The 19,673-nt window shown below is 47.3% G+C and overlaps 3 long non-coding RNA genes across 3 annotated transcripts; 1 reads left to right on the plus strand and 2 right to left on the minus strand.

Annotated features, from left to right (window-relative positions):
- Positions 1-1,272: 1,272 nt before the first annotated feature.
- On the minus strand, positions 1,273-16,711 carry LOC133214212 (uncharacterized). The gene is made up of 2 exons (XR_009726047.1): positions 15,857-16,711; positions 1,273-1,341 (listed from the first exon to the last, which is right to left on the minus strand). It is a non-coding gene; the product is annotated as an uncharacterized LOC133214212 (long non-coding RNA).
- LOC133214213 (uncharacterized) lies at positions 2,215-19,544 on the plus strand. The gene is made up of 3 exons (XR_009726048.1): positions 2,215-2,740; positions 19,066-19,111; positions 19,487-19,544. It is a non-coding gene; the product is annotated as an uncharacterized LOC133214213 (long non-coding RNA).
- LOC133214206 (uncharacterized) lies at positions 6,056-13,771 on the minus strand. The gene is made up of 3 exons (XR_009726041.1): positions 13,403-13,771; positions 12,585-12,659; positions 6,056-6,187 (listed from the first exon to the last, which is right to left on the minus strand). It is a non-coding gene; the product is annotated as an uncharacterized LOC133214206 (long non-coding RNA).
- Positions 19,545-19,673: the final 129 nt, after the last annotated feature.

Below are 19,673 nucleotides of genomic sequence, written 5' to 3' on the forward strand. Positions count from 1 at the left end.
CAGCCTTCTCTTCTCCAGGCTGAACAGCCCCAACTTTCTCAGCCTGTCTTCATATGGGAGGTGCTCCAGTCCCCTGATCATCCTCGTGGCCCTCCTCTGGACTTGTTTCAACAGATCCATGTCCTTTTTATGTTGAGGACACCAGAACTGTACACAATACTACAAGTGAGGTCTCACGAGAGCATAATCAAGGGGCAGGATCACCTCCTTCGACCTGCTGGTCACGCTTCTTTTGATGCAGCCCAGGATACGGTTGGCTTTCTGGGCTGCAAGTGCACAGTGCTGGCTCATGTTCATTTTCTCATCGACCAGCATCCCCAAGTCCTTCTCCTTGGGCTGCTCTGAATCTCTTCTCTGCCCAGCCTGTAGCTGTGCCTGGGATTGCTCAGACCCAGGTGTAGGACCTTGCACTTGGCATGGCTAAACTTCATGAGGTTGGCATCAGCCCACCTCACAAGCGTGTCAAGGACCCTCTGGATGGCATTTCTTCCCTCCAGCATATCAACCGAACCACACAGCTTGGTGTCATCGGCAAACTTGCTGAGGGCGCACTCAATCCCACTGTCCATGTCAGCAATGAAGATGTTAAACAAGACCGGTCCCAACACTGATCCCTGAGGGACACCACTCGTAACTGGTCTCCAGTCGGACATTGAGCCATTGACCACAACTCTTTGTGTGCAGCTATCCAGCCAGTTCTTTATCCACTGAGTGGTCCATTCATCAAACTGATGTCTCTCTAATTTAGAGACAAGAATGTCGTGTGGGACAGTGTCGAACGCTTTACACAAGTCCAGGTAGATGACATCAACTGCTCTACCGCTGTCCATCAGTTCCATAGCCCCGTCATAGAAAGCCACCAAATTGGTCAGGCAGGATTTCCCCTTAGTGAAGCCATGCTGGCTGTCACCAAGCACCTTGCTGTTTTTCATGTGCCTCAGCATGCCTTCCAGGAGAATCTGCCCCAAGATTTTGCCAGGCACAGAGGCGAGACTGACTGGTCTGTAATTCCCCGGGTCATCCATTTTCCCCTTCTTGAAAATGGGGGATATATTCCCCTTTTTCCAGTCGTCGGGAACTTCACCTGACTGCCATGATTTTTCAAATATGATGGCCAGCGGCTTAGCAACTTCATTTGCCATCTCCTTCAGGACCCACGGATGGATTTCATCAGGACCCATGGACTTGTGCATGTTCAGAATATATATATATGTGTATATATATATGAATATATATGTATATATGTATATTTATATATATATATGTATAAATATATGAAACTTTCTTTTCTTTGCAGAGGTAGACAGTGTGGGACAAGGTCAGATCCAGCTGGCAGAAAACCTTTGGGGAGAAGCAAAGAAAATGGAGGAATTCAGGGATAAGCAAAAACTACATCGGAAGAAGTTCCAGGTGTTGAAACATCACCATTCTTGGTGATGGATCCTGGCTTGTGGCTTGTATATCCCACCATGCCCAAGTACCCTACAGGAAGGGGCCGCTGCTGGAAGGATGCCTGCCCCTGCTGGGAAACCCTGAGCTTCTTCCTGTATGTTGAAAGTCTGCTGCTGATCCACTGACTTGTTCTTCTCACTGCCACATTTTCTCCTTTGGGTGTCTTTTGGGGCTGGCTATCGCAGGGATCACCTCCAGAGACACCAGCCTCAACCAGGAATGTTCTTAAAGCATATATACATATATCTCATATATATAGTGTTGAGTGATGTCCACAGTGTTTGCTAAAAATGGCAAGCCTTTTAACCTTGTCTGGTTTGAAATTCCTTTGTCTGGAAGATGAGGAAAAACTGTTGGAAGTTTGGAGATAGCAGGGGGGAGTGGGCTTCCCAATTTTCCTAGATTCTATGGAGATGATACAGTACTATATATTGGTGGATTTCATTAGTAGAGTTCCATTGCATAGACAGGTGGAGGCTTATCTAGAAGTGTAAAAGGTGGGTTTTGTTTAGATGGTTTAGGTGGACATAAATCCTTAAGGCCATCTGAGTTTGGCCTGTGCCTCTTCCCTTCCTAAGCCACATAGTCCATCGTGGAGCTCCGATGGTCAGTGATGTGTTGAATCTGTTGTCTTCACAGATAGAGCTGATAATGGAGGTGATTCACAAAAACAAGTAACCTGCAGTACGAGAAGACCATGGTGCTAAAGCAAACATGCTGCTCTTTCTTGCTATAGGGTTTAACACGGCTAACATGCGTGCACATTGCTGGCACAGTCTTAAATACGAGGGTCTTCCTCTGCTGCAACTCATGCAGGCACTACATCAAGAGCTGCAGCAGAGGAAGACCGTCACATTCCTGTCTGCATAGTGTTCTCTGAAAAACTGAAGAGTACGCCAGGGACATGGCTGGCAGCAGCCTTACACAGTTGGATAAGAGTGATTTAGATGTCAAGGACTCAACTGCTATGAGCTTTTCATGCCAAATGAAGCACAACTTGTGTTGTGAGGTCAGTTTTGCTCAAGCAGCAGGGCACTGGAGGCGTTGTGTACTGTCCCCTGCTCTGCTGGCAGCCTTTGGCCACCTCTTCACTTGGAGGCTGTGTTTTCCTCCAGAGCTAGCTGCATGAGTTGTCATAGCAACTCATTGCTTGCTAACAGGCTCCTGCCCTGTTTGTTGGCTCTCCTAGGCCTAGCGCATTTATGAGCAGCTCTGTGGGGATGAGGATGAGGCAGAACAAGGTGTGCACCACAACACAAACATGGTTACACAGAAGCAGCAGGAGAAGGTATAGAGATGTGGGTGGCCATGGGACAGGAGGAGGAAGAGTGTATGTTCTTGAAGCTCTCCTGCCCAATAACTCTTCTCCCAGCTCTGGGTTTGGGGATGAGATGGAAGGCCTGTCTATGTCCTGTGGTTGGGCTTCAGTGCCTTTGGCAAGGCACTTGCTCTCTCCTCTTGCTTTCTCCTCTCTCCCATTTTTGGCAGCTGTTCCTCAAACTGCCTGAGATGAAATCATCTCCGGAGGACTCTTGTTCGGAAATGCAGGCTTTGGAGGGTGAGGGAGTGTTTCCTGGGGCAGGGGCTGTGAAGCCACAGCATGGCTCTTGAGTGAGCTCCAGCTCTTGGGTCAGGGCTGGCTCCTCAGAAATTCATGCCCAACATACCAGAGGTGGAGAAGCCTGCATAGCCCTACCAAGGCTGTTCCCATCATTTCTCTGTGGCGTGACCCTACACCATGCTGCACAGCTCTGTATTTCCTTGAAGTGCACATCCATAGCTGAGCTCACACATTACTGCTGCTTTCTCCCTGACATCCCTGCCAGTTCAGGTTTTGTGTAGTGCCTTCTAGCAAAGGGTCTTTTTAATCAGTTTTAATCAGATAAGAGTGTGATTTCTCTCACAGGCAGGAGTTACCAGCAGAGAGTTACTACGGGAAGAATTACAGAAAGAGCACGTCAAAGCTTATGATGTAAAAGCCCCCAGATGCCTTCACGTGGCATTGAGGTCCCCTAGATGTCCAATTCTTGCTGCATGGGTCCAGGATGGCATAGACTTGCCTTCTCTGTGTTGCTGTGGCAGTGAAGCAGCAGGACATGTTGCAGCTAACCCTGTGTGTGCCTGAGGCATGCCTTCTGAATTTAAGGTCCCACCACTTCAAGGTTTTCACTATTTCTTTTCTTTTTATTATCCAAGTAGTGACCTTATTACCCATTAACCTGCTTGCGCGATTGGTGTGGCCATTATCCTGAACAGCTGTAGTCATTTCTGGGTACTCAGTGGCTTAAGGACAGTGTGTCCTACAGCCAGGACACCACCTAGCAGACTCTGAAACTCTGAAGGACTTTAAATGAATTTGCAGCAGAAGGTACTGGTGCACTGGGGGTGCAAGCTGGGTGAAGCCATCGCCATGTGAACTCAGTGTGCCAGCAGCCCTTCACCATATATCTCACGTGGTAGCATGGGAACCCCTCTGAATGGATGTATCAGTCTAAAGCAGACTGTCTCATAGTAAAATGGTCTAGTCAGGACTTCCAGCAAGTGCTAGGGAAGTCCAGATTCGGTGGCGAGAGGACCGTGATGCTGCTCTGCTGCTGATCTGTGTCTTGCAGCTGTCTGTGATGTGTAACCAAGGGTTGAAGAAGGTGATCTGGATCCTCTACTCTGAGCTTGTGAGACCTCACTTTTAGTATTGCGTACAGTTCTTTTGTCTTCAGCATAAAAAGGATATGGAGCTGTTCGGGCAACTCTAGAGGAGGACAGGCAGAGAAAGCTGCGGCGGTTCATCCTGGAGAAGAGGTGGCTGTGTGGAGACCTCCTAGCAGCTTCCAGTACCTGAAAGGGGCCTCCAAAGTTGTTGGGGAGGCACTCTTCACTAAAGAGTGTAGTGTTAGGATAAGGATTAATTGCTTCATAATTAAAATGGGGAGTTTAGTCTAGATATAAGGAAGAAGATCTTTACAGTGAAGGTGGTGAGGCCCTGGAATGGGCTGCCCAAGGAAGCAGAGAATGCTCCATCCCTGGCATTGTTAAAAGCCAGGTTTGATGCAGTCTTGAGTGGCATGGTTTTGTGTGAGGTGTCCCTGCCCATGACAGGGGGGTTGGAAGTGGATGATTTTAAGGTCCTTTCCAACCCTAACTATTCTATGATTCTGTGATTTATGGACAGGAAGTGCAGAGGTTGAGGTTTTATACCATGTCTGCTGCAAGCTTGCAAACAGCAAGTCATAAGAAGTATGTACGTACACGTGGGATGAAAGGCTGTCTTTCACGGAAGTGTGTAAAGGCTCATGAAATTCAGCTATACCAGGCAGCTCCTTTATGAGCTATAATCGGCAGCACATTTCAAAAAACCCGGGCTTAAAGCTGCTTGGAAATAGGATGGGCAGGAAAGTGAGAGAAGACAAACGAGTCAAGACACTTTGCTTTCATAGATCCCCAATGCTTTTTTATTGTTTCATAGCTGTGGGAGAGAAGCCAACTGGGACTGCAGGACCATGGGGTACCTACGGAACATGCAGTGCCTTTAGGAAGCTGGCTTCGTCTCCCCAGAGGTAGTGGTGTGCTGAGTGACCTCTTCCACATTCGTACTGCAGACCTTCTTGAACTTAATGCTCATCTTTGAAATACCTGGGTTTGTAAAGGGATGAGTTCTTCTCTGGATGAGGTGTTTTCCAACCTAATTGGTTCTATGATTCTATGACTCATGGTTACCATGTTTCCTGCAGAAGAACAACATCACCTGCTCCTTGCTGTGGACACAGATCTTTGTAGTGGGATGAGAAGAGATCAGAATACAGGAGATTTACTCTCTTCTTACAGATGTTAAGGCTGTTTTGTCTGTGTTGTTTCAGTTCTTTGAGACCTAGGAGTGCGAGTGGGTCAACTATTTCCACAATGCCCTCTAGTTTCATGTCAGCCCACCATGACGTGCCTTGGAATCAGGTCTCCGTAAAGCCCCGGCTGTCCTAACCTCTTGCCTTCCCACCAGCTCTTGGAGGGAAGTTGAGGAGCACTGAGCCAGGGCATTGGGAATCCTAGAGCCACACAGATCCTCAGCTCTTTCTTTTCTAATGTGCGGGAGGGCACCTCTACTCACCCTGACCACTGCACCAGAATTACTTGCTTTATGGGGTTTCTGGCTCCACGGAAGAAACCTGCTTTTGCTCTTCCCCATCAGATCACGAGCTTTAGCTGCCTAAAGGGAATGGTTTAGGTGAAGTCTGGTCCCCCCTGAAAGATCCTGGGAAGCTGGACTCTGACTTTGGATACAAGGTTTCACTAAGGAGAAGTTCTGACCAAAGCCCTGTATGTAGGCATTTGTGGAGCTTAAGGATGTCCAGGTTTGGGATCCCACTAGTCTCTGCATTTTGGGCCTTTCCCTCATTTAACACCATGAGCTATATTATTCCCTTTGGCACTTTAGTGATGGAACTTGGTAAAATGCCTTGGTTGTTCGGCAAATCATAGAATCAAGACGTCTCTTTCAGCCTCATCCACCATTGCCTTCCATCCCTTTAACACAGGTGGCCAGTGTTTCTGTCCTGTGTAGAGTCTTGTAATGAGCACTTCTCATAAGCAGACCTGATTATTTTGTGCTCTCTGTTTCAGGTGAGCCTGCTTATGCCACAGTTGACGGCTACATCCCTAGATGCTGTTGATCCTGTTTGTAGGTTCTCCAGGCAGAAGACACTGTTGGTCTGGCCAGTGTAGTGGTGTTTCCAGTTACTCCCAGCTGTGAGAGAAACAGTGTTGGTTTTGCATAATTGGGGATGGGGCTTTACAATAGTAAGACTTTTCCAATCTTAGAGCTTGAGGATAAATAGTAAGGCTTTGCAATAATAAGAGTTTTCAATACTAGGTCTGGCATTAAGTTCCTAAGGCAATGAAGGAAAGGTTTTAAGATATTGTAAATCAGAAACACATGCTTTGTGGTTAAAGACTGTGTTATCTCTAGATGATACTTAGAGTATTATCTCCAACCATACTTGGAATCACCTTGTCCTGGGTGGAATACGTTTGGTTTACAACTGCCTTTAATGAGTGGATCTCACCCAGTGCTTAGGGAAAATCTCTAAGAAGTAAAATTATGGTGTTTAAAGGTCACGTGGAACCTGACTGTGGGAATTTAGAGGGTGGTCCTGTAGCACTTGTTATTGCAAGTGCTGGTGGGGAAGTAAGACAAGTTCATGGCCTGAGGGCAGATGTGACAGGAGGGGATTCAATTGCTAGATTTAAAATGGTGTTTTGGGAGCCAAAGAGAAATGAATGTGGCCAGCCTGTGGACACTACCATTCTTCCATCGGTGTGGACATGTACTCCACCAAGGAATCTTAAGATAGTGAATGTAATTGCAATTAAAGATTTGAAGTAGGTGTTTGAAATAGAAACAGGATACAGTAATGCAAATGCCTGGGTAGAATGTATCAAATATACAGTGAAAAGTTCAAATAGAAGCAATTGTTATGCATGTGCTTCGGAACGACTGTGCTTCAGCACAGATAGCCCCTTTCCCATTAGAATGGACTTGAGCCTTACAAGGAACGATGTACATAAATGCACTGTAGCAGGAGAAGGCTCCCTGGTGAAACAAAACCTTTAAGTCCTTCTTCACTCATATTCCCTGCTCTGCAGGACAAGGACATGAGGGTGCCTCCTGATGTTTCTCCGCAGCATCTGATAACCATAAAGCTTGTCTCTCATGACAGGCTGTGAATGCTACCAGGAGAATTCTAGGAGAATTAAAAACACATGCAGGTGTGACTGAGGACAATGCAGGAAACAACTCAGCTATAAAAATCATCAGAGCAGATTTAGGGTGGTGCTGTGGGAAAAAAAATCCTAAGGTCTGCACTTCCTCCAAACTAGAGGGGCTCCTGTGCAACTGTTCAATTGGCAATTCCATTTAACCTGGCATTTGAGAGGGAAACAAACTTCTCAAGGCACACAGTAAAGAGAAGTATTTTAGGAACAGCCTTTGAGGACAGAACCTCTATTGATTCAGAGTTCCTTGAGGAGTTGCTGACAACCACAAAGCTAGGAACAAAGTAGCAATAGGGTTTGAATCTTTTTTTTTTTTTTTTTTTGTTTAATGTGTGTGTTTTGGTAGGTTACAATCAATATAAATATAGATTGGATAAGTTGTATTTATTCTGATCAACAGAAGTTTCTAAATCTTGCCAGGAATGCAATAAAAGGAATTGCAAAACAATTAGATGCTACCAGCAGGAAGACGTAAGAAAATAGTATAGTTTTAGATATATTATCTGAAAAAGGAGGAGTATGGATAATGCTAGGAAATAGGTGTTGCACATTTATTCCAAATAACACAACACCAGATGGAGCCATAAGCAGGGCTTTTCAAGGCCTCACTACGTTGGCAGAAGAACTGGCTGAAAATTTGAGAACAGGTATTTCGTTAAGAGGAAGGTTAGAATCCTGGTTTGGAAAATGGAAAGGAATGGTGGTATCAGTTTTTACTTATGTAATTGTAGTAGCAGGTGTATGAATAGCTATAAGGTGCTACATAATTCTGTATATAGGAAGACTTGTACAACTTCTTCTTGAAACAACACTGTCAAAACAAATGCTTATGGGACCACCACCCTACTCTGACAAAATGATTTAGATAAAAAGATTAAAAAAAAAGAGTGTGAAGATAATTGGGACGACTTATCTTTAGACCAAGAATGTGAAACTATGTTATCTAGAATGGAAGCAACATATGGGACAATTCTGTATAGAAACTGCAAAAACCAAAACCAGTATAAATAAAAGGGGAACTGGGATGGGGCTTTGCAATCTTAAGACTTCCCAATATTAGAGCTTTAAGATCAATATTAAGGCTTTGCAATATTAACAGTTTTCAGCACTGAGGCTGGGGCTAAGTTACTAAGGGAACGAAACGAAGGGTTTGAGATCTAGTAACTCAAAAAGACACACTCTGTGGTTAAAGCCAATGTAATCTCTAGATGAAAGATATATTCCATGGTTAAAAAGAACACTCCCCATGAACAAACTAAGCCAGTGCAGGCTAGTTAAACAGCAAGTTGGGGTACCACATCTCTGCCACAGAGTTACAAAATTGAACCAGAAAAGGATTATGTTGATAATAATAATGTGGTTAACAAATAAAAGGAAGGGGCATACAACGTCAAGTAAGGGGAGGTATAAATAGAGGCGTGAAAGTGCACAGATTAAAAGCACTGAATAGGCTGTAAACCCTTGAGTACCCAACAATAGGGAAACAAGGGAGGGAACTTGTGGACGGGATAGGAAGAAATCATAGTTCTGCTTTTGCTGTGTATACCTACTTGCTATGAGATCCGTTTTTGCAAAACCATTAATAAAGAGCTGCTTCACTGCTGTGTCTACCCTGAGCTTAAGTTTTTAGCTACAAACCATTTCTCACAGCAGCCACAGAAAGCTGAAGTGCTTCTCCATTTTAGCAAGGCATTTGAAGTCTGAGATAATTATCTGCACACTCAGAAAGTACCCATTACAAATCTGTGCCTGTGATCAGCAAACTGCTTGGACAGATATGCCATGTTCACACTCGGGGGAAGAAAAGGAATCTAAGTGACGGACCCAGACGCAAGGGGCCATCTGTGTCAGAAGAAGATTTTGATTTGAAGTTCTTCTGAAGCACAGCCATCTGAAAGAGGCTGGAGATAACCAAGAAGTCATACATGCTGAGGGGAGTGCTGCACAATGCTTTGGGAATGCTGGATTGTTTAGGTCATGTATATCCCAATCACATCTCAGGTTAAACTTTTCGATCTTTCTAAAGTCCTTAATTAACGATGATTAAGTTTGTAATTTAGGTTTCATTTTGGCCACATCATTCAGGGAGCTCACTTAGAGGTGCACCAACAATACACTACATGTCTGGCTTAGCTGTAGATGTGCTTTAGGTTTAAGTGCTGATACTGGAAGCTGATTTGCATCTTGCCTGGTGCAGCAGTCCACAGCGCAGCTACCCAGTGAGAGGCTGTGCTGCCACAAACCTGCACCCTGCAGTGTTGCTGAGGATCTGGAGAAGTTGGTTAGCTCTTCAACCACCGCTCCAATGAGGGGCTTGCAGATTTTTAGGTTCATGGTATAGCTCGTGCCTGGCAGCCTCTGCAGACCCTCCTTTGATTAACTTAGAATCATAGAATCATAGAATAGTGAGGGTTGGAAAGGACCTTAAGATCATCTAGTTCCAATCCCCCCATCAGGGGCAGGGGCACCTCATACTAAAACATGCCACCCAAGGCTTCATCCATCCTGGCCTTGAACACTGGCAGGGATGGAGCATTCACAACCTCCCTGGGCAACCCGTTCCAGTGCCTCACCACCCTAACAGGAAAGAATTTCCTCCTTATATCCAATCTAAACTTCCCCTGTTTAGGTTTTAACCCATTACCCCTTGTCCTGTGTCTACAGTCCCAAATGAATAGTCCATCCCCAATACCCCTATACCCCCCTTTCAGATACTGGAAGGCTACTATGAGGTCTCCACACAGCCTTCACTTCTCCAGGCTGAACAGCCCCCACTTTCTCAGCCTGTCTTTATACTGGAGGTTCTCTAGCCTGTGATCATCCTTGTGGCCCTCCTCTGGACTTGTTCCAACAGTCCCATGTCCTTTTTATGTTGAGGATACCAGAACTGTACACAATACTCAAAGTGAGGTGTCACAAGAGCAGAGTAGAGGGGCAGAATCAACTCCGTGGACCTGCTGGTCATGCTCCTTTTGATGCAGCCCAGGATATGGTTGGTTTCAAGTCCTTCTGTGCAGGGCGGCTCTGAATATCTTCTTTGCCCAACCTGTAGCTGTGCCTGGCATTCCTCCCACCCAGGTGTATGATCTTGCATGTGGCATGGTTAAACTTCATAGGAATGACATCAGCCTACCTTACAAGCACGTCGAGTTCCCTCTGGATGGCATTCCTTTCCTCCAGCATATCAACTGAACCACACAGCTTGGTGTCATCAGCAAACTTGCTGAGGGCACACTCAATCCCAGTGTCCATGTCATCGACAAAGATGTTGAACAAGACCAGTCGCGACACTGATCCGTGAGGGACACCACTCGTTACTGGTCTCCAGCCAGACATTGAGCCATTGACCAAGTGTTCCACCTATCAAACTGATGTCTCTCCAGTTTAGAGACAATGATGTCATGTGGGACAGTGTCGAATGCTTTGTACAAGTCCAGGCAGATGATATCAACTGCTCTACCACTGTCCATCAGTTCTGTAGCCCCACCATAGAAGACCACCAAATTGGTCAGGCAGGATTTCCCCTTAGTGAAGCCATGCTGGCTGTCACCAAGCAGCTGCTTGTTTTTCATGTGCCTTAACATACCTTCCAGGAGAATGTGTTCCAAGAGTTTGCCAGGCACAGAGTTGAGACTGACTGGTCAGTAATTCCCCGGGTCATCCATTTTCCCCTTCTTGAAAATGGGGGTTATATTTTCCTTTATCCAGTTGTTGGGAACTTCACCTGACCGACATGATTTTTCATATATGTTGGAGAGTTGCTTAGCAACTTCATTCGCCATCTCCCTCAGCAACCGCGGATGGATTTCATCAGGTCCCATTGACCTGTGCATGTTCAGGTTTTTAAGATGGTCTCGAACCAGATCCTCAGCTACAGTGGGCCTAGGGTCATCATTCTCACAGTCCCTGCGTCTGCCTGATAAGACTTGGGTGGTGTGGTGTCGTGGTTTAACCAATGCCAGACAGCTTGTTACCCACTCCCCCCCTTTCTTGCCCTCCCCTTACTCCTGGAGAGCCGGAGAGGAGAATCAGAAAGAATGCAACTCCCACGGGTTGAGATAAGAACAGTTTTAGTAACTAAGGTATAACACAAATCACTAATGCTAACACCAATAATCGTAATGATAAATGAAATAACAAGGGAAGAGAATACAACACCCCATCACCAGCCGACCGATAACTTGCCCCCCCAGTCCGATCAAGCACCGACCAATACCTCCTCCAAACCCTGCAGTCCACCTCGCCCTACCGGCTAACTCCCAGTTCCCTCCTGGGCATGACGTGCTGTGGTATGGAATACCTCTTTGGTCAGTTTGGGTCAGGTGTCCTGTCTCTGCTTCCTCCTGGCTCCCCTCCTCCCTGGCAGAGCATGAGGCCCACAAAGTCCTTGGCCAAACCAAAACATCATTGTTTTTCAGCTCTGTTCCCAGCTGAAAGTCAAAACACAGCCCTGCACCAGCTACCAAGAAAGAGAAAAATGACTGCCACTGCTAAACCCAGGACATGTGGTCAGAGCCTTTGCCAGTGAAGACTGAGGCAAAGAAGTCATTAAGAACCTCAGGCTTCTCCAAATCCAGGTTAGCCAGTTCTCCCAATAGCTTCCAGAGGGGGTCTACGTTGTCCCTAGTCTGTCTTTTATTTGCTACGTACCTACAGAATCCCTTCCTGTTATCCTTAATATCCCTAGCCAAGTTTAATTCTAACTGGGCCTTAGACTTCTGGTAAAGAAGTCCCTTGGACTTCTTGTGACTATGTACCACTGGAAATACTCTTAGTTATTAGCATTCGGCTCGAGCCCTGAAACACATTTTGTGACTGTATCTCCTCAAAAGTTCTTGCTTTTTTTTGTTACCATACACATGATCATGGCATTGATTCAGAAGCTCATTTGCTGCAGGGCTGCTGGTCTCTCTCATATCCTCATGTGCAGCACTGCTTAAGAAGCTTCTCAGTGCCTTATGACACAGGGATGGAGGAGAAGGGGACAAGCATACAGTTCAGCTGTTTAAACCTGATGCCAGGGGACTAACTTTGGAGCAACGGGAGTTGCTGATGTATGGCGTACTTCAAGTTGAATCTGCATGACTTCAGTGCATGTCTAAGCCAAACAATCCCCGGAGCTTCTCCTGTATTTCCTTCTGCGGAGAAGATGGCAGTGAGCTTAAACATCTCTCCTCATGCATTACAATGGACCATGCAAAGTGCACATGCCAAGGAATCGGTTGTCCGTTTTTATTTCTGGAAGACCAAGTGTAGAAATATTCTCCTGAAGGACCCTGCTGTAGTCTTAGTTCTCACACACATCTTTTATGATTAAGTTTTGAGACTTGCATGGTATCTATCTTTCTTCTGAAAGATGTCATACCGACTTTTTTGTCTAGGCTAGGGCTGGTACACCTTCAGAACACCCTAGGATGTTCAGGTTCCTTCTCCTGGGAGGGAGCCTACAAGAGCATATCCTTGCTCAGCCTTTACTTCCTACTTGCTCAATACAACGACAGTTCTGAAACAGAACACACCAAGACTTCAGCCTCCACAGGGGCCCTACAGTCAGGCTGAGTTTCCTCACAGGCCTCTCTAGCGGGTCCTGTCCTCCGTCTAGCACCCCTAGGACTAAATGGCCTAAGAAGAGACGCTGATAACCAGCTGCATATCTCCTGCTTTCTCCCCTAGGGACATATGAGTCACAGCTGCTTTAATAAGACAGAATAAGAAGAGGGATACTGGTAGCATGTAAATCTTATGTCTCTTAAGATGCTGGGCATCCTGGCTTCAGGCAGAGTTAGAGCTCTTCCTTTTTGGTCCTATGAACAAATACATTAAGCATCACAAGAAAACAGCATTAGTCATAAAGGAAGTTCACATAAGAACTTGCTGCATCTCCAGACACAGGCAGGGCCAGGCAGCTGGTGTGTCAGAATCAGGCAGGAGCTGCCCATGAACCCCGTTACCATGAGATGGCCAGGCTCATCCTGCAGCAACAGGGCTTGGGCAGTGCAGACCCGCCCTGTGCCTGCTCAGGGTACCACCAACTCCATAATGTGCAATGAGTTTCTGGTCAGGATCACCTCTACATTTACCCACGCACAATTTACCTTTCCCACAGGTATAATAAATTACAAATAATGTTGAATAACAAAAAGTCTTCTCAATCTGAAAGTACAAAGCCTAATTGGGTGGACATCACCTGTTCAATATCATTAGGTCCTTGACTACAGTGTCTTCTGCAAGGAGGGACTCAGCTCTGCAGGGACTCATCCATGTGGGGCTGGTTAAAATCACTTCTGCTCCAGTGGGGCATGGCCTTGGCTCCAGCGATGGCTCCCTAGGGCAGCTAAGCACCTGAGTAGGGATCAAAAGGGTCAGTGATGCCTGGTCCCCCTGGCTGAGCCTGGAGTTCTGCTGTGACTGGAGATGCCTCAGGCATGGCAGGACAGGCTGCCCTGCTCCAGTGGCACTTCCAGCTCCTTCTATGGCACAAATAGAAAGAAGAGATCTCACACTCCCCAGCCTCATTAGTAGGGGCTTGGTTTCTTACCTGATATTCCCTCTAGCAGCAGCTGACTGAACTCCCCAGAGAACCTTATAGAGATATCTGGCCTCCACCCAGGATCTTATGGATGAATCTCCCACATCCGCCTGGGGTCTTGTAAGAGAGCCTGGCCCCTCCACAGGTCTGTGTAGGGGAACCAGGCCTTTTCATACAGACCTATACATAAGCCTTGCCTCCCTGCCAGTCCTTATAGGGGGAGCCTGGCCACTCCCGTATAGAGGATCTTTGATTCTTCCCTGGTTCCTAGAGGTGATCCTAGCCTCCCATCGGGTCCTCAGTAGGGGAACTTATCTCCCTCCCAGGCTCCTATAGAGGAGCCTGGCCTCCACACAGCACTTTATAAAGGTTTCTGCTCCCCCACAGGCCCTTGTAGGAGGGCCAATCCTCAACCCAAACTCCTATAGAGAGGCCTGGCCTCCCCACAGGATACTATGGAGCAGTCCGACTCCACCGCTGCACTTACTGAGGAGGCTGGCCTTCCCACAGGAGCCTATATATGAGCCTACCGTAATGCCCTATGCTCCTGGGAGGTGAACTGCCTCACCCACAGCTGCTTTTCCGCATTGCTTCTTTCTGTGTTTCACGTAACCTCCACGCTGCTGACTGAAAGGGAGCTGAAGGGGGCGGTGTCAGTCTACTCCATCTTCCGACCGCAGCCTCTGTTGCTGCGGCTTGGTGGTGTGGGTACGGTGGAGACTGAGAGTGGCCTGCGAGGCCCTCGCCAAGAGGAGGCCCAAGGTCCAGAGGGAAGGCAGGAATCGGTTCCAGGTGAGGTACCTCCTGTCTTCGTCCAGGCTGGTTGCACCACCTCCCCGTTGTGGTGCGTCCGGCGAGCTTAGAGTGGGAGGGAGGGGATCGGTGGGGTTGTTACACAGCATGAGGCGTTAGTCAGGACTTTGTCTCGCGTTTGGGCCTATTCATTCCTGAGCGGGTTTAAAGTGGCGGACAGAGTGTCAGCTCCAGGCTCTGTTTGTGTTTGTCTGCTGCTGGAAGCAGTTAGATCGGGGACAGGGTGTGCCTGTCTGAAAAGAGATGTCCCATCACTGGCAGTGTGAAGGCCAGGCTAGACATGCCTTAGAGCACCCTGGTCTAGTGGAAGGTGTCCCTGCATGGGTTTCAGTGGATTCTGGAATGATCTCAACTATAATACCTTGCCTCAGAGCTGGGTCAAATTGGAAATGTTTCTCTTAATTGCCTAACCTCTTACATGTTGTACACTCCACCTCGGAGAGCAATGGAAATGAAGTCCTGGCTGTCCAGGCTAAATGATTGGACCCGATGATCTTAAAGGTCTTTTCCAGCCTAAACGATTCAACAATTCTAACCAGAGCATCTACAAGATGATGCTTTGGCCACCTCATTTCCATGTACACATGGCAGGCAGCATCCCTTCCCTGAGGGCTGGCACTCTGCTCTCCTGTGCTGAGTCCACTCTCAGCCACAGCCACATATGTCTGCTGCCCTGACCCTTCAGGAACCTCCCCAGCATGGCTCTGCTGTTGAAGCAGCTGGCTATTCATAGCTGTGAGTTTGAAACAGCTCTGGGTCTTGAAGTGTGAACTACACTTTGCATATGGCACTCGATGAACTTGCTGGGGTGCTGTTCTGTGGTATGGCCACTCACTTTCAGCAGGATGAGCCTGAGGGGTTTTTAGCATCAGTTTTTCTGTGGCCCAGCTTGACTGTGTTCTAAGCTGGGGCAGCTCTTTGCTTCAGGTTGCTGTGTATAGAAACCTGGCTGAATTCATTGGGGTGAGGGGCAGATGTGACTGTGCTTGCTTGACTAACTTCTTGATACCAGTTATCCTACATTGAAAGGCGGGCCCCAGGAGGACTGACCCTCACATAGCTAATGCTGCTTGGATGCCGCTTCAGAAGTTCTGCTGCTTTTATACGTTTCTGCAAAGGAACGTGTGCTATGGGGTCACTTTGATGTCAGCTACAATGGTTGATTTCAGCAACAGAGTCTTTTCATATATGTGTATATATGTAAGTATATATATTTATATATAAGTATATAAAAATTTCTTTGCTTTGCTTTGCTTTGATAGACAATGTGGGACAAAGTCACATCCATCTGATGCAAACACTTTGGGAAGAAGCAAAGAAAATGGAGGAATTCAGGGAAAAGCAAAAACTACACCGGAAGAAGGTCAGGGTGTTGATCCATCACCATCCTTGCGGATGGATCCTGGCTTCTGGCTCGTTTCTCCCACCATGCCCCAGCACCCTGCATGCTCTGAATGCCTGCTGCTGCTGGGAAGTCCTGAGCTCCTTCCTATATGTTGAAAGTCTGCTGCTGAACCTCTGACTTCCTTCTTCTCACTGCCACATCTTCTCCTTTGGATGCCTTTTGGGGCCATCTGTTGCAGGGGCTCAGCACCAGAGACACCAGCCTCAACCAGGAATGTTCTTAAAGCAGATATACATATATCTCATATATATAGCCTTGCTTGATGTTCATAGGGTTTGCTAAAATTGACAAGCCTTTTAACCTCTTCTGGCTTGAGATTCCTCTTTCTGGAAAATGAGGGAAAACTGCTGGATGTTTGGACGTAGCAGAATGAGTGGGGTTCCCAATTTTCTTAGATTCTATGGAGATGATACAGTACTATATATTGCTGGGATTGTAGAGTTCCTTTGCATACAGGAGTGGAGCCTTAGCTAGAAGTATAAAAGGTGGGTTTTGTTTAGATGCTTTAGGTGGACATAAGTCCTTAAGGCCATCTGAATTTGGCCTGTGCCTCTTCCTTTCCTAAGCCGTATAGTCCATCATGGAGTTTCAGTGGTCAGTGATGTGTTGACTCTGGCTCTGTTATCTTCACAGATAGAGCTGATAATGGAGGCAATTCACAAAACCAGGAATCTGCACTACGAGAAGACCATGGTTGTAAAGCAAACATGCTTCTCCTTCTTGACACATGGTTTAACACTGCTAACACATACGCAGTGCTGGTGCAGTCTTAAATATGAGGGTCTTCCTCTGCTGCAACTCATGTAGCCATTACACAAAGAGCAGCAGCACGGGAAGACCATCACATTTAAGTCTGCATACTGTGTGCTGGAAAAGTGAAGAGTACACCAGGGACATGGCTAGTAGCAGCCTTGCATGGTAGGGTAAGAGTGATTTAGGTGTCAAGGACTCAACTGCTATGAGCTTTTCATGCCAAATGAAGAGCGGTTTGTGTTGTGAGGTCAATTTTGCTCAAACAGTAGGGCACTGGGGGCTTTGTGTGCTGTCCCCTGCTCTGCTGGCAGCCTGTGTCCACCTCTTCACTTGGAGGCAGTGTTTTCCTCCAGAGCTACCTGCATGAGCTGTAATAGCAACTCACTGCTCGCTAACACTCTCCTGCCCTGTTTGTTGGCTCTCCTAGGCCAAGCGCCTTTATGAATGGTGCTGTACCTATAAGGATGAGGCGGAATAAGCTGTGCCCAACAACACAAACGTGGTTACACAGAAGCAGCAGGAGAGGTTATAGAATCACAGAATCACAGAATCCCAAGGGTTGGAAGGGACCTCAAGAGATCATCTGGTCCAACCCCTCTGCAAGAGCAGGGTAACCTAGAGTACATCACGCAGGAGCTTGTCCAGGTGGGCCTTGAATATCTCCAGTGTGGGAGACTTCACAACGCCCCTGGGCAACCTGTTCCAGTGCTCTGTCACTCTCACAGTAAAGAAGTTCTTCCTGATGTTAACGTGGAACCTTCTATGCTCCAGTTTACACCCATTGCCCCTTGTCCTATCACTGGATATCACTGAAAAAAGCCTAGCTCCATCATCCTGACACCCACCCGTTACATATTTGTAAACACTGATGAGGTCACCCCTCAGTCTCCTCCAAGCTGAAGAGACCCAGCTCCTTCAGCCTCTCCTCATAAGGGAGGTGTTCCACTCCCTTAATCATCTTTGTGGCTCTGCGCTGGACTCTTTCAAGCAGTTCCCTGTCCTTCTTGAACTGAGGGGCCCAGAACTGGATGCAATATTCCAGATGTGGCCTAACCAAGGCAGAATAGAGGGGGAGGAGAACCTCTCTTGACCTACTAACCACACCCTTTCTAATGCACCCCAGGATGCCATTTGCCTTCTTGGCCACAAGGGCACATTGCTGGCTCATGTTCATCCTCCTATCCACCAGGACCCCCAGGTCCCTTTCCCCTTCACTACTTTCCAGCAGGTCAGTCCCCAGCCTGTACTGGTACATGGGGTTGTTCTTCCCCAGATGCAAGACTCTACACTTGCCCTTGTTGAATTTCATCAAATTTCTCCCCGCCCAACTCTCCAGCCTGTCCAGGTCTCGCTGAATGGCAACACAGCCTTCTGGTGTGTCAGCCATTCCTCCCAGTTTAGTGTCATCAGCAAACTTGCTGAGAGTACACTCGGTTCCCTCATCCAGGTCGTTGATGAAAATATTAAACAGCAGTGGTCCCAGCACCAACCCCTGAGGGACTCCACTAGTCACAGACCTCCAGCTAGATTCTGCACCATTGACCACAACTCTCTGCCTTCTTCCTTCCAACCAGTTCTTGATCCACCTCACTACCTGATTGTCAAGCCCACACTTCCTTAGCTTATCTATGAGAATGCTGTGGGAGACAGTATCAAATGCCTTACGGAAATCAAGAAAATCCACATCTACTGCTCTAACATCATCCCTCCACCTAGTCACTTCCTCATAGAAGGCAATAAGGTTGGTCAAACATGACTTCCCCCTCATAAAACTATGTTGGCTGTTCTTAATAACCCCCTCATCCTTGATATGCCTAGAAATGGAGTCAAGAATAAGTTGTTCCATCACCTTTCCAGGGACGGAGGTAAGGCTGACCGGTCTGTAATTACCCGGGTCCTCCTTCTTGCCCTTCTTATAGACTAGTGTGACATTAGCCATCCTCCAATCCTCAGGCACCTCTCCTGTTTCCCACAACTTACCAAAGATGATGGAGAGTGGCCTAGCAATGACCTCCGCCAGCTCCCTCAGCACCCGTGGGTGCATTCCATCCGGACCCATCGATTTATAGATGTCCAGATTACATAGCTGATCCCTAACCCAATCCCCATCTACCAAAGCAAACTCCTCCTTTGTCCTGACTCCTTCTGGGGCAATAGGAATCTGGGGGCCATGGGACAGGAGGAGGAAGGGTGTATGTTCTTGGAGCTCTCCTGCCCCATAACTCTTCTCCCAGCTCTGGGTTTGGGGATGAGATGGAAAGGCCAGCATCGTTCTCTAGTTGGGCTTCAGTTCCATTGGTGGTGCATATCGACTCTCCTGTAGCTTTCTTCTCACTCCCATTTTTGGCAGCTGTTCCTCAAGCTGGCTCAGACGAAATCATCTCCGGAGGAGTCTTGTGAGTGTGGAAATGCAGGCTTTGGAGGGTGAGGGGAGTTTCCTGGGGCAGGGGCTGTGAAGCCATGGCATGGCTCTTGAGTGAGCTCCAGCTCTTGTGTCAGGGCTGGCTCCTCAGAAACTCATGCCCAACATACCAGAGGTGGAGAAGCCTGCGTAGCCCTACCAATGCTGTTCCCACCATTTCTCTGTGGCATGACCCTCCACCATTCTGCACAGCTCTGTATTTCCTTGCAGTGCACATCCATAGCTGAGCTCACACTTTCCTGCTGCTTTCACCCTGACATCCCTGCCAATTCAGGTTTTGTGTAGTGCCTTCTAGCAAATGGTCTTTTTAATCAGTTTTAATCAGATAAGAGTGTGATTTCTCTCACAGGCAGGAGTTACCAGCAGAGAGTTACCACAGTGGAGAAGATCCGGGAAGAATGGCAGAAGAGCAAGTCAAAGCTTATAATGCAAAAATCCCCAAATGCCTTTATGTGGCATTGTGGTCCTCTGGATGTCCACTGCTCACTGCAGGGGTCCAGGATGGCACAGATCTGCTTTCTCTTTGTTGCCCTGGC

This window comes from Neopsephotus bourkii, unplaced genomic scaffold (genome assembly GCF_033783945.1).
Source record: "Neopsephotus bourkii isolate Nb327-2 ecotype Australia unplaced genomic scaffold, CSIRO-AGI_Nbou_v1 NB_874, whole genome shotgun sequence".
Lineage (NCBI taxonomy): Eukaryota > Metazoa > Chordata > Aves > Psittaciformes > Psittacidae > Neopsephotus > Neopsephotus bourkii.